We start from the raw sequence: 11943 nt of genomic DNA, 5'->3' as shown, positions 1-11943 counted from the left end.
AATATAGCTTTCTTCACAATGGGTATGCAATAAATATCAGGTACTTTTAGCATTTTTAGAATTGAATGACATTATTTTGTTTGGAGGTTATTTGATCACATAACGAGTTTGCTGATCCATTTGGTTGAATGCAACATTTAGCAAACTGGGAAGTTTTGTTTTGATGTTTGAAAAATGAAAATGGAAATGGAATGGACTTGGGGAAATAGGCTGATAGAAAAGGCCCCCCCCCCTTGTTGAAAATCCCCCCCCCCCTTATTTTCACCCCCGTTTTCTGTATTCCATTATTTGTGGTGGCTACAAAGAACTCATGCACACATACAAACACACAAACATACAATATGACAGCCGATGCAGCCGATACAGATCCAAACATGTCAAACATGTCAAACATGTCAAACACGTCAAACTATTCGTATGATAAGAGATTCGGAAAACGTTTTCGATGTTGTGAGTGGTGTGGTGGTTACAGTAACATTGACTATCTCCTACTCGTTATGAAAAATTGTGTGTTCGAACATTCCGCGTGTCCAAGCTGTTTCGATAAATACAATGGCTCTTGTCCTGCTTGTTGGTTGAACCATCCAGTTGCGTTAGCACACATTAAGGAAAGGAAACGATACTACAAGAAATTGGGTAAAATAGAAACTAACGACTGGTTATTGAGAGAGATGAGGCATGATTACCTCGCCACCATTAAGAAAAGCACAAGGGAAAAGTTCAAAAGTGACGTGTTGATGTACGCCTTTTTGTAATGCAAAGTTCAAAAGGGTATAAAAGCAAAAGACTGCAAAACATTGCAAAATACTGCAAAGCCAAACTGCAAAGAGATCATGGCAAAACCAAACTGCAAAGAGATCATGACAAACAACTGCCAGTGTGACGACTGTAAGTTTTTCAGATTGAATTATTATGACTGTATCCTTTTCAGATTGAATTATTATGACTGTATCGATAACTGCCAGTGCGACGACTGTAAATTGTACAGACAGAAGATGGATTTGAATGATTCCAATGCCATGAACTGTGAGATGGATGAGCTGGCTAACACCGTAAAAACACAGAAATCAGACAACAGCAATACCTTACCGCAACAAACCGAATCGATGAGTGTTGATATGTTGGATAAGGAAATGTTCATGAATTATTATGAAATGTTCAAACCGCAGATGGATTTAAACGATTCCAGTTCCAATGCGGGAATGAAAAGAAAAGTGGAAAATGGTGAGATGGATAACATTGTAAAAAGACAGAAAATAGAATACAGCAATACCTCCCCCCAGCAAACCGAATCGATGAGAGTTGGTATGTTTGACAAGGACAATGACTGTATGGATCTTGTTTGATATTTATGCAAAAAGCTACAATGTGCTTCTATTTGAAATAAATGAACATAAAACCAATATGAAAGTTTTGACGATGAATAATATCGATGAATTATTTTTTTGCTATTATAAGGTCTCCAAATTGTGCACTGGTTACAAACAATCTACAATCTACAACATGTCAAGCAAATCATCTCCTCAGCACTACTCAACTGAAGACGAAAAACTACAAGCAATGGCAGAAGACTATTTGCGAGATGCGGCAGAGTCTTGTATGGATGTGAGCATGGATGAGAAAGAATTCAGCGCAGTAAAAGTAAAAGCAGACGTTCTTACTCCACCTGCTAGCCCGATAAGGAAGAGGTTCAAGGCATGGGAAGGAAAAGATGAAGCTACAGCTGTTGTCCTTTCAGATGATGACGATATCGAGGATGGGAATTTTAGCGATGATCTTGAAAATTCTTCGCCGGCTTCCCCTTTGGATCATGATAAAGTTGCGAAAATACTTGAACAAATATACACTATTCAGGAGTCAAAATATGAGGCAGACCAGATCAGGAGGTGCGTTGAAATGTACAGAGAGATCAAGTATTGTGAGACGGAAGAAGCGAGGACAGCACTGAGACACAGTTCAAACGATTATGCTGAACCTGAGATTCTAAACGATTTTCTGTTGAAGCACATAGGCTATATGTGGGAAACGATAAAACCATACTTATGAACAATGAACCTGGGGACTCTGAGTATCAGGACTTTGGAGACATTTAGTGTGTTATGATGTTTCAAGTTTTTGTAGATAACGATTCAATTGTAAAATAAACATGAAAAAATGAAATATTCTTTGTCTTGTGTTTTCGTAAATGTGTAAAACGCAGCAAATATAGACAATAGTTTATTGTGTCACCAACGGTTAAGACTTGCCATGTTACTGTTGTCAAAACATTTGAATTACATAAACTGAATGAAATTGACTTGACACTATATTAGTGAAATATTTTTGAACCTTTTAAATAAAGTATGGCTCACAACAACGGTAAAAAAAACTCAAAATGTATTTCGTATGATAAGAGACTCGGAAAACGTTTCAGAGCTTGTCATTGGTGCGGTGGCTACAGTAACATTGACTATCGCTTGCTCGTTATGAAACAATGTGCATTCGAACATTCCGCGTGTCCAAGCTGTTTTGATAAATACAACGGCTTTTGTCCCGCTTGTTGGATAAACCACCCGGCACGAAAAATGAATAGAAGAAACATTAAACGTTACTACAAAAGATTGGGTAACTCAGAAGGAAAAGATTATCTGGCCAGAATCAAGCAAAGCGCAAGAGAACAGTTTAAGCAAAACGTACTGAGATTTGCGTTTCTAAGACTTAGGATAACAAAAAATTAACATAAAAAACGAATGCTTTGAAATTGCTTTTTATTGAATTTCGTAATATTCACTTGTAAGTGGCAGAAGTAAAGTAATTCATGAAAAATCTTGAGTGTTTTCGTTGAATAGTTCCATACAGGCAGCTTCGTCTAAGGATTGCAGGTTGTCTGTTTGAGATTTCAAGCGCAAAACTTCGTCTTCCAATGCCGTGTTATTTTGCTTAAGCTGATTGTTTTCCGCAGTCAGCTGTGACAGATTCAATGTCAAGCGTGTAACTTCGTCCTGCAATAGTTGACTATCGTCCGTATTCGAGTTGTGCACATAAGTTTGCTTATACCAATCGTTCTCTCTGATCAACCTAAACACCTTTTGCTGTAGTGCGCCACATTTCTTGCGATACTCGGTCGTTTCCAGTTTGTTTTGCAGAAATGTTTTTTCGATATTGTCAAGTATCGAGACGATTTCTTTGAACGTAGACTCGTGCTTGTTATCACCCATACATAGTCTCGCTACGAAGCCGGTAATTTGTAAATTAAGGTTGCTTATGTCCGTCATATTTCTATTGTGAGCGAGTTCAATGTCAGTTTTATTTTCGATTTATATCATGGAATGCGATTTACTAGTGAATTATTTTATTCTTATTATAAGGGCTGAAAATTTGTTACTTGTCATACACATTCTCAAACAATTATGTCCAGTCAAGCATCGACACAGCAAACAACGCCTTGTGAGAACACCAGTGAAAACGAGCAAAAAAGCGAATCTTCTTCTCAGCAACCCATGGATGATATCAATGAATATGAAAAAATGATGGAGATGGCAGAAGATTATTTGCGAGATGCTGAAGAACAAAAATCGAGCGAAATCGAATCCATACAAGATGACAACCCAGACGGGGCAGTTTGTTATATGAGAAATTGCTGCGTTTGTGACGGTTACTGTTATGATAGTGATAATTTTGAAGACATTGAGACCGTAGACGAGGAAGTAAAAATTGACGAAATTGAACCAAGTATTTTTGTGAGCGAAAACAAGAATTGACATTAGTTTTCAATCCGCTCAAACATGATGATACTTCATTAAGTGCTTTCCGAATGAAAAGGTTCAAACAATTGTTTTGATGTTTTAACTTTGAATAAATGCGTTGAAATGCAATTTGATTGTTTGTTTTATATCGATTGAAAAATAGAAGCATAGTAACATAGTAGCAAGCACTGTACCTAGCATTGTAGATTGCATGGTCCATGACTTAAAATAATGCAATGAGTGGAACGTATATAGTTCATATATAAAACTTATCTTTTCTTCTCATGTCATACTTGTCAAAACCTACTGATCTAGTATATATACAAATTATGGGAATCAAGAAAATCATCAAAACGTGTTTGAAGAAGTTGCTCAGAAGGTCTGATGCAAAACAGAAAAACATGGACAGTGTGCAATTGAATGCAAACATCAATATGGCAATTGAAATCCACACGTGTCCGAAACTATATCCGTGTTTGATTTGTTTCAAAAACGGAGAGGCTGAACAGAAAGCAGAACAGAGAGCCCCAAGCCATCAGTGCCCTGAACTGTACCCCTGTTTGGTGTGTTTGGTGCAAGAAGACTCGTCGAGTGTTGACAAAACTTACAAAGTTGTTGAAAAGCTCAGTAGCAGAGACTTAGAGAGAAATGAGAATCACGAAGCACTTCGCCAGTTCTTCGCCAGGCGTGGGAGGCAATTTGTGCCAAAACAGTTTTAACAATAAATTGAGTGATGAACAGACAATGAATAGTAACAAAATAAAATGTATGAACTGTTCGTGTTTTATTGTGTTTATCTATAGTAATCTAGTTGGGATCACTTAAGCTTCAAGAACAACTATGCTTGCACATAGTTATCAAACGAGTAATGGTCATATGGTCATATATATATGTGCAAATCGCTATGCATAACTCCTCAAAGATACACAGAATGTATCGTAAAATGCTACAAAGTACGATACTTAAGCAAAATAAAACATGAAATAAAGTAAAACAATCACAGAATAATGTTACGATTTTCGGTACAAGCTATACTGAGCTGATTATTATAAGGGAAAGTGTTGTCTGTCGTATTCACTTGGATACGGTTGAACCATGTAAACAATACTCTTTGTGTGTAAAATTTGGGATATTTTCTGTGTTTGAAGGTACGACCTTGGTAGTTATAGTTTCTATAATGTGTTCGCGATTGAATCAAGCCGGGTTTATGCATATACAAGAGATATAAATGATTTTACGAGGTTTTAAACATTTCCAATTTCAGAAAATATTTCTACTTTCGATTTCGTTTTTCTGAAAATGAACAAACTTTTTTTTTCCTATTGTTTAATTTCATAAAACGATACATAATACATGATTAAGATAATTTTAAATTATTTTTAATGAGTGTATTTTCTTTATTTTCGTAAAAGTTTAAAAAATAAATAAATAATGCAATTCATGGAATGATATGACGTGATATGTATGACGTCATATTGCAGAGTTCTCGCTGTGCGCTGGTCGGCCATCTTGAAAAATAAATTGTGAAGGTCGTATTTCCAGCTTTCCTGCGGTAAGTATGACATGAATGTTTAAAAGTTTTATGAGAAATTGTGTCTAAATATATGATGTATCATATTACCAACAAGTTTTGTCGATGTATCTATTGAATTCCATAAAAACTTATGTCAAAAGAAATTGCTCCCAGCTCGTTTTAGAATGTTTCGAACATTCTCGAAGCCGATTTTAGAAACTTTAATTCTCGGCTAGATATGTTGAAAAACATAGTAAGCAGTGTTAATTCATATCTCTTGTCTTGTTTATGTCATATTTTGAATGATTTTAACTTTGTTTAGGGACCAAACTGACAGAAATAAGAAATGACAAATCATGCAAGATTGATAAATATCTTCTTCTATTTCTTTGTTTGAAAAATATGTTGAAAATTATTTTTTTTAAACCAGAGACGGCAGTTCAGATGCAGTCGTCCTGTGTGTCAGAAAGTAGGTAAAATAAGTGATTTTTGAAACTTTAACAAATATGCAAATGTTATACACCATTTTAAAGGGAATTATGAGAGAAAAACAATGGTGTAATCCATTTGATTCCATCACAATTGTAACTAAACTTACAAGCATTTGAATAACACTAACACGAGTTATTCGTCTGTCAGATATTACATTCTATTACAATTGTATATATAACAAGTTTCTGGTTCACATTTCTCCTTTAGATTAAAACAAATGTGCACATGTTGTATATATACCATTTTCACAGTGCATTTCAATATAAAAACCACTGTGTCATGTATTTGATTATAAAAAGTAGAACAAAAATTACTAGTTGAGAGCGGCCAGTTCTAATTCCATGTGTATATACCATACAAAAGTCCAAATGTGGCATTCTTAAATATGTCTTTTCTGTTGGAATGTCCTTATTATAAATGACAAGTGATATGTCTAACCTTATAATATTTATAGTAGTATCTCTACCCAGCCCCTCTTGTAATCCTTCAGCAACTGATAGGTATAGACTGCTTCCGCCTCATCATCGTACACAACGTTAAAATATGACGGATACCCAGGAACCTACAGGAGAAAATATTTGACTTGTTGAAGAAAATTAGTTCAATACAGATTTATAATATATATCATTTACTTATCCTAAATTTTAAATGTTGTTTTATAAGTTTCACCATCATATGTATATTTTAAGACTCATTCACAATGAAAGCATATGATAAAAAGTATGAGTATCTATAAATATATATATATATAAATATGCGTTTAGGGTCCCGGTTACAGTAACACCATCACCACACACAGTAAGAGTAAAAAATAAAGTACATGCAGAATTGTTAGTTTTTCTACGGTGAATTAGAACATACAACAAGAATAAATATAGTCGAAAATGAAAATATTGTTGAAAATGGCGTAAACCCCAAATATGAGTCATACTTGTGATATAACTTTTCCATGGTACCATTTCTCACAACTGTCTTCATCAAACCTGTGACGTATTCTCTTCTGTTGAAGAAGCTGTAATTCCGGTGGACTGTCCACTCTTTCATCAAGAATGAAGGCGTGCTGTACCAGTCTTTTGATATTAATTGTTAGCTCTTCAACAGTCAATTGTACCCTTTTGCCATCTTTTACTGTTGAGAAATTGAACAATGATGGATCACCTGGTTTTTGTTTCAAGATCTCTTTCCTGAAACGCAGCTGACTTTTGAGGGCATTCACTTTGCTGTTCTTGTTAAGATAGGTTGATAAGTGCAGGTCTACTTGCTCTTCAGATTGCCACAATCCGTGATAAACAATGTCACTTGTCATTTTTTCTTGTTCTTTCAGTTTCTTAGCAGCAGCTGCTTCATTAGCTCGTTTCTGTTCATTTAATTTTTCTACTCTTTTTGCCTCAATAATGTCACGTCTGATTTTGAATTTTTGTCTCAGTTCTCTCACTCCGTGACGTGCCTTGTTCACTATTTCTCTTGCTTCCTCTTCCGATTTTGATTCCAGCCATTCACTTGTTTTGTTAGTGCTGAAAGTGATGTAGGCCTCGGAAGCCAGTGTGTCAATATGTGGTTTAAACTTTAATAGATTGTCATAATAGGCAAACACCTGTTCACTAAACTTGTTGTGCTTTTCCAGACTTTTACAAATTTCCTTCTGGTCCACAGCTGGAGCTGACAATTTACCATCTGGAAGAAAGTCAGCAAATTTTCGCTTCACATATTGTGAAAATGCTGGCAACACTACACTGAGGATAGCTTCACAGTCATTGTCATACAGACTTTCTTTCACTAGACACTCATAGACATAGTCTTCTTTAATCGGTATGTCCTTAAATGGTTTGCACTTGCCTGTCATGAAGTCCGTTATATTCATCGCTGCATCTCCCAAGCCCGTATAAAGCATTGTATAGTACCTGTTCATATCAAGGATGTGAATACTTTTGTCTTCAAGAATATTCCAAAGCGGTGTAGAGATGAACTTGGAGATGAGCCCCAATGCTTTGCATCCAGAAATATAAAGTGGCTGTTGCAGGTCGTGTAAAACAGATTTTGTAAGTCTATTCAAAGTGTAGCCTTTGAGAAAACTGACCATTTCTGAGTGTAACATATAGACTTGACCAGCATTATGGAAAAGAATATTAAATCTGTTTCCTCTGTATGGCACAAGTTTTAAAGACCTCATGTGATGTTCTTGCAGGAATGTTCCTAAATGAGTCAAAAACTGGATATGACACCCAGATTTCTCGTCAGCTCCTCTAGCAAAGCTTTTACATGCAGTCCTGATTAATCTTGCTGTACCAGACTCACCTGGTTTTTTGAAGGAGGGGTCATGAATAGGTGGATTTTCATTGCAGATTTGGTTCTCTACCTCAATAACTGCTTTGTTTGATGTCTCTGCAAAATGGACTAATGAGTGTAAGCCACAGAAGAAATTCAAGAGAGTATCTATCGACTGTTTACTTGCTTCATCTAGTTGGTTGTAGTTTTCAACTGTGTAGGGTAACACTGTAGTTCTGTATTCCTGAAGTAGCTCGTTAAACTTTATTTCAGTGCTTGCACTGTCCGACATAGTAGTTCTTATATTCGTAAGGATTACCTTTGAAGTTTCACTGGCAGTGTCATTTGTCACATGGTCGATGTCTTCAAGTATTTCTTTAAATGTCTCTAGGGTATCTTTCCCAGATTTTGTGGTTAGATCCCGCAAACCGAGAGTAAAGTATCTACCTTCTTTATCGCGAACATGGTATCCACAAACTTTTTTCCCGTACTTGGACGTTTCATCTGTATATAAACTTGTATCTTTTGATTCTTTGACTACCTCTGCAATTTGTTTCTGAGATACAAGAAGTCTTTGTATATTCATATTGTGGATTGTAGATGGGCTTGGGACTTTGTTTAGCTGCTTACCAACTAATTTCAGTGTTGCATTTATTACAGGACCTACTTTTACTGCACTGACATGATTTTCAAGAAGTGTATACACACATGCATGGAGTTCAGTTGAATATCGGTTACTGACTTCATCATATACATAAATCTCCTGTTTTTTAAACTCATCATTTAAAATGTCTCTTAGCCAGTCATTTTCAGTCATACTGTCATCACGCTGTGTTTTATTGTCTTCATTTTCATGTATTAGATGGTCAAACTCTTTCGTCACATTAGCCAGTTCAGCATTTGCACGTTCTAGTTGTTGCTCTAGCTTCTTAGACATAGTTTCCCAGTAATTTGCTTTGGACCGTATACGTTTCATTACCTCCGATTTGTTTTTTAGCTGCCTACGCAAACATCTGTTTGTTTTGGCAAGTTGTTGATTCTCTGTTTTCAAGGTTTTCAACTCATGTTTCAGTGTGTTTGTACTTTTACCTTTAATCACTTTGGCAGATAGTTTTTTTTTAGTTTCAACCAACTCAGTCAACAATTCAGATCTTTCACTTTGAGATTTGTGCAAGTCTTGTGCTATGGATGAAGCCACATTTTTAAGTACCTCAGCCTCTCCCTGTAAACGTTTAACATTTTCAGTATTTGAGATTTCACATTTCCTCTTCTTTGATGATACAGCTGGTTTTGGAAATACCACATTTTCATCACAAAATGCCTGATAAAGTACTGCCCCTTTACTAGTTTTCATACTCTTCTGAAGCTGCCTATGCTTTTCATATATTCTATTGATAAGATTAAGAAATGACCTAGGATCAGCTAATGGTATCTTTTGTGTTTTGGCCTCTTCAAATAGCCATTCAGATGTAGCCTTCTTACCCTTCTCAAGATACGTGTTTACAATATCAATATGTTTTAGGGAATCCATTGTAGAAAATGGTAATTTACAGATAAACTGTTTTCAAAGGTAACTATTACTGAAAGTTAACAAAAGTCTGGGTCGAAGACTCACATGCTGATAATGACTGTGGCATGTCAGGAGAATTAATTTCTGTGTTTTCAGTATCATCATCTGAATTTTCTTGTACATGTATTACTGTTTGTGGAAATGTTTGTGATAGCACATTTTCTGTATATACACAAATGCAACCCAGGGGTACAGTGTTAATATCAAATTCAGTTTGAGCACATTTCTCTGCACAAAATCCACCACTTTCCAGAGTTTGGCAATGACTGTCTACGTATACTGTTGTTAAATCATCTGCTAGAGTATTATCTTGGAAAAGGGAATGGCACTTTGATGATGCTGTTATGCTCTTATTAAAAAGTTTATTTCCCTTATTAAGCAATCCGGTCAAATCAGTTTGACATTCCTGGTTTTGTCTCTACAAGTTGGAAGAAATAAGCTAGTAAGCAAGCGAGTACATATCAAGTTTGGTTAGTGTTTTCCCAAGCTATTTAGGCATATATGGCTCACAATGCCTGTCTGCTGAAAATATCCTTTGGGCCTCAAAAGTAGATTCAGCACGATGCAACTTGCCTTCAAATTTTTCTTAGGAAAACACTGGTCAAGATTGAGGTGTAGATACATGTGGCTAAGTATATACATATATTAAGCGGCCACTCAAAAATGAAGCATACATGGTCTTTAGTACAGGTGGTCGCTTAATGCAGAATGAATGTAATGCAGAAAGCTCTCAAAAGAGTTCTGCATTAAACCGACCACCTGCCATTAATAGTCGCTTTGATACCTTATTTGATGGCCGTTCAAGACAGGTGTAACTGTAATTACAACTAGCGTCTGGTGATTTAGGATCTCATTGCATCTGCGTATAGTTAATACTGAGGTGATCCTGTACATATGCACAGTCTCGCCAGAGCATTCACTATTATTAAGACATCAGAAGTGTAGCCCTACTACTTGTATGCCAATGTACCCTTAAATGAACGGGAAAGTCAATAAGACCCAAAATAACCAGATGTGGCTATAAAAGAAATCTTCCACCAGGTACTACTATAACTACAGTTTTGATATGATTTTGCATTCTACAACATATACAAGCATGCACCACAAGCGGATAGTAGACAATTATGTTAGTAGACAATTATGTGCGAAATCTTAAAGAAGTGTTTCACATTTATTAATAATTTCTAATGTAGCTGTGATTTGAGTAACATATCTATACTTAACCATTTCCTTCATAAACATTTTCATGGACTCTACTAACTTTAACCTTTTCCTTCATATAAACACTTTTTTACTCCTTTGCAAACATAGTAGACCCAGATCAGACAGCTCCTGTAGGAGCTGTCTGATCAGGGTCTACTATGTTTGCTTACTGAATATTTAAACACTGTTTTTATACTTATAACTATATCAATAAAAGTCATTGTTTTGTTTTGTCACTATAAACACGGTAAATTAAATCACTGTAGGCGGAGTCTTGAACAAATATTCTTTAGGGAAAAAGGTTAAGGCATTATTACATAAATCATCAGTAACAGGTGAATTATGTTTTAAATAAGATAGTATGGTGTAAAGGGTTAAAACAAGGATAAAAAGACAAAATTAGTTTTCGCAGCACAACTGGAAAAGGACAACACAAATATTTGACCATTAGTCGAACATTTTTCAGCTCTGATCTCTTAATATTTGTAGTTTTTGGTAATTATCATAAAATTCTTCAAAGTAAGAAATCTTTTAAAATTTCAATAGCCGTTTCAAATTCATTGTTGTCAACTTATGGCTAAGGCTATGCATTTGCAAGCTACATGCTAATTGTGTTTTTTAAAAAAAATGTTTCATACCAAAGGTCTGTAGTCTGATACAACAGTTACTCGTCTCACTCGTCGTCTCTTAAATATGGGGCTTGCCTGTAAAAAATAAAAGGAATTCATCTCAATATTGGTATTTACACACATGAACACAGAATAACTGACCACTGCTATGTAACTAAGCCGCAGCGGGGAAAAAGGACCAGGGGTAGAGTGTCGGACTCCGGATATAAAGGTCATGGGTTCGAATCCCACCCGGGGCGAGAATTTATCACGACTTTTTCAAGCGCCACAGTACTGGTTCTAATATAACTTAAAAGTTGTAAACACTTGCTTTCTAATTGACGTAAAATAATTAGGTTTAAATTAATATATCTAAAAAAACATTGAAATCAGTCAAGCAAACAAAGATAATTTTATGACCATAAAAATAATGCCATAAATGTGGTTTTACCTTTTGGAATACATTTCGTAATATGAGCTAACTTAAAATGAAAAAAAAATACTAACTGAAGGTACACTGTCTGCATCAAACAGGTCAGGGCTGTTTGAAAACAGGTCAGGGCTGTT

The sequence above is a fragment of the Mya arenaria genome, chromosome 9, assembly GCF_026914265.1.
Source record: "Mya arenaria isolate MELC-2E11 chromosome 9, ASM2691426v1".
Taxonomy (NCBI): domain Eukaryota; kingdom Metazoa; phylum Mollusca; class Bivalvia; order Myida; family Myidae; genus Mya; species Mya arenaria.
Note: the sequence above shows the minus strand (reverse complement) of the source record.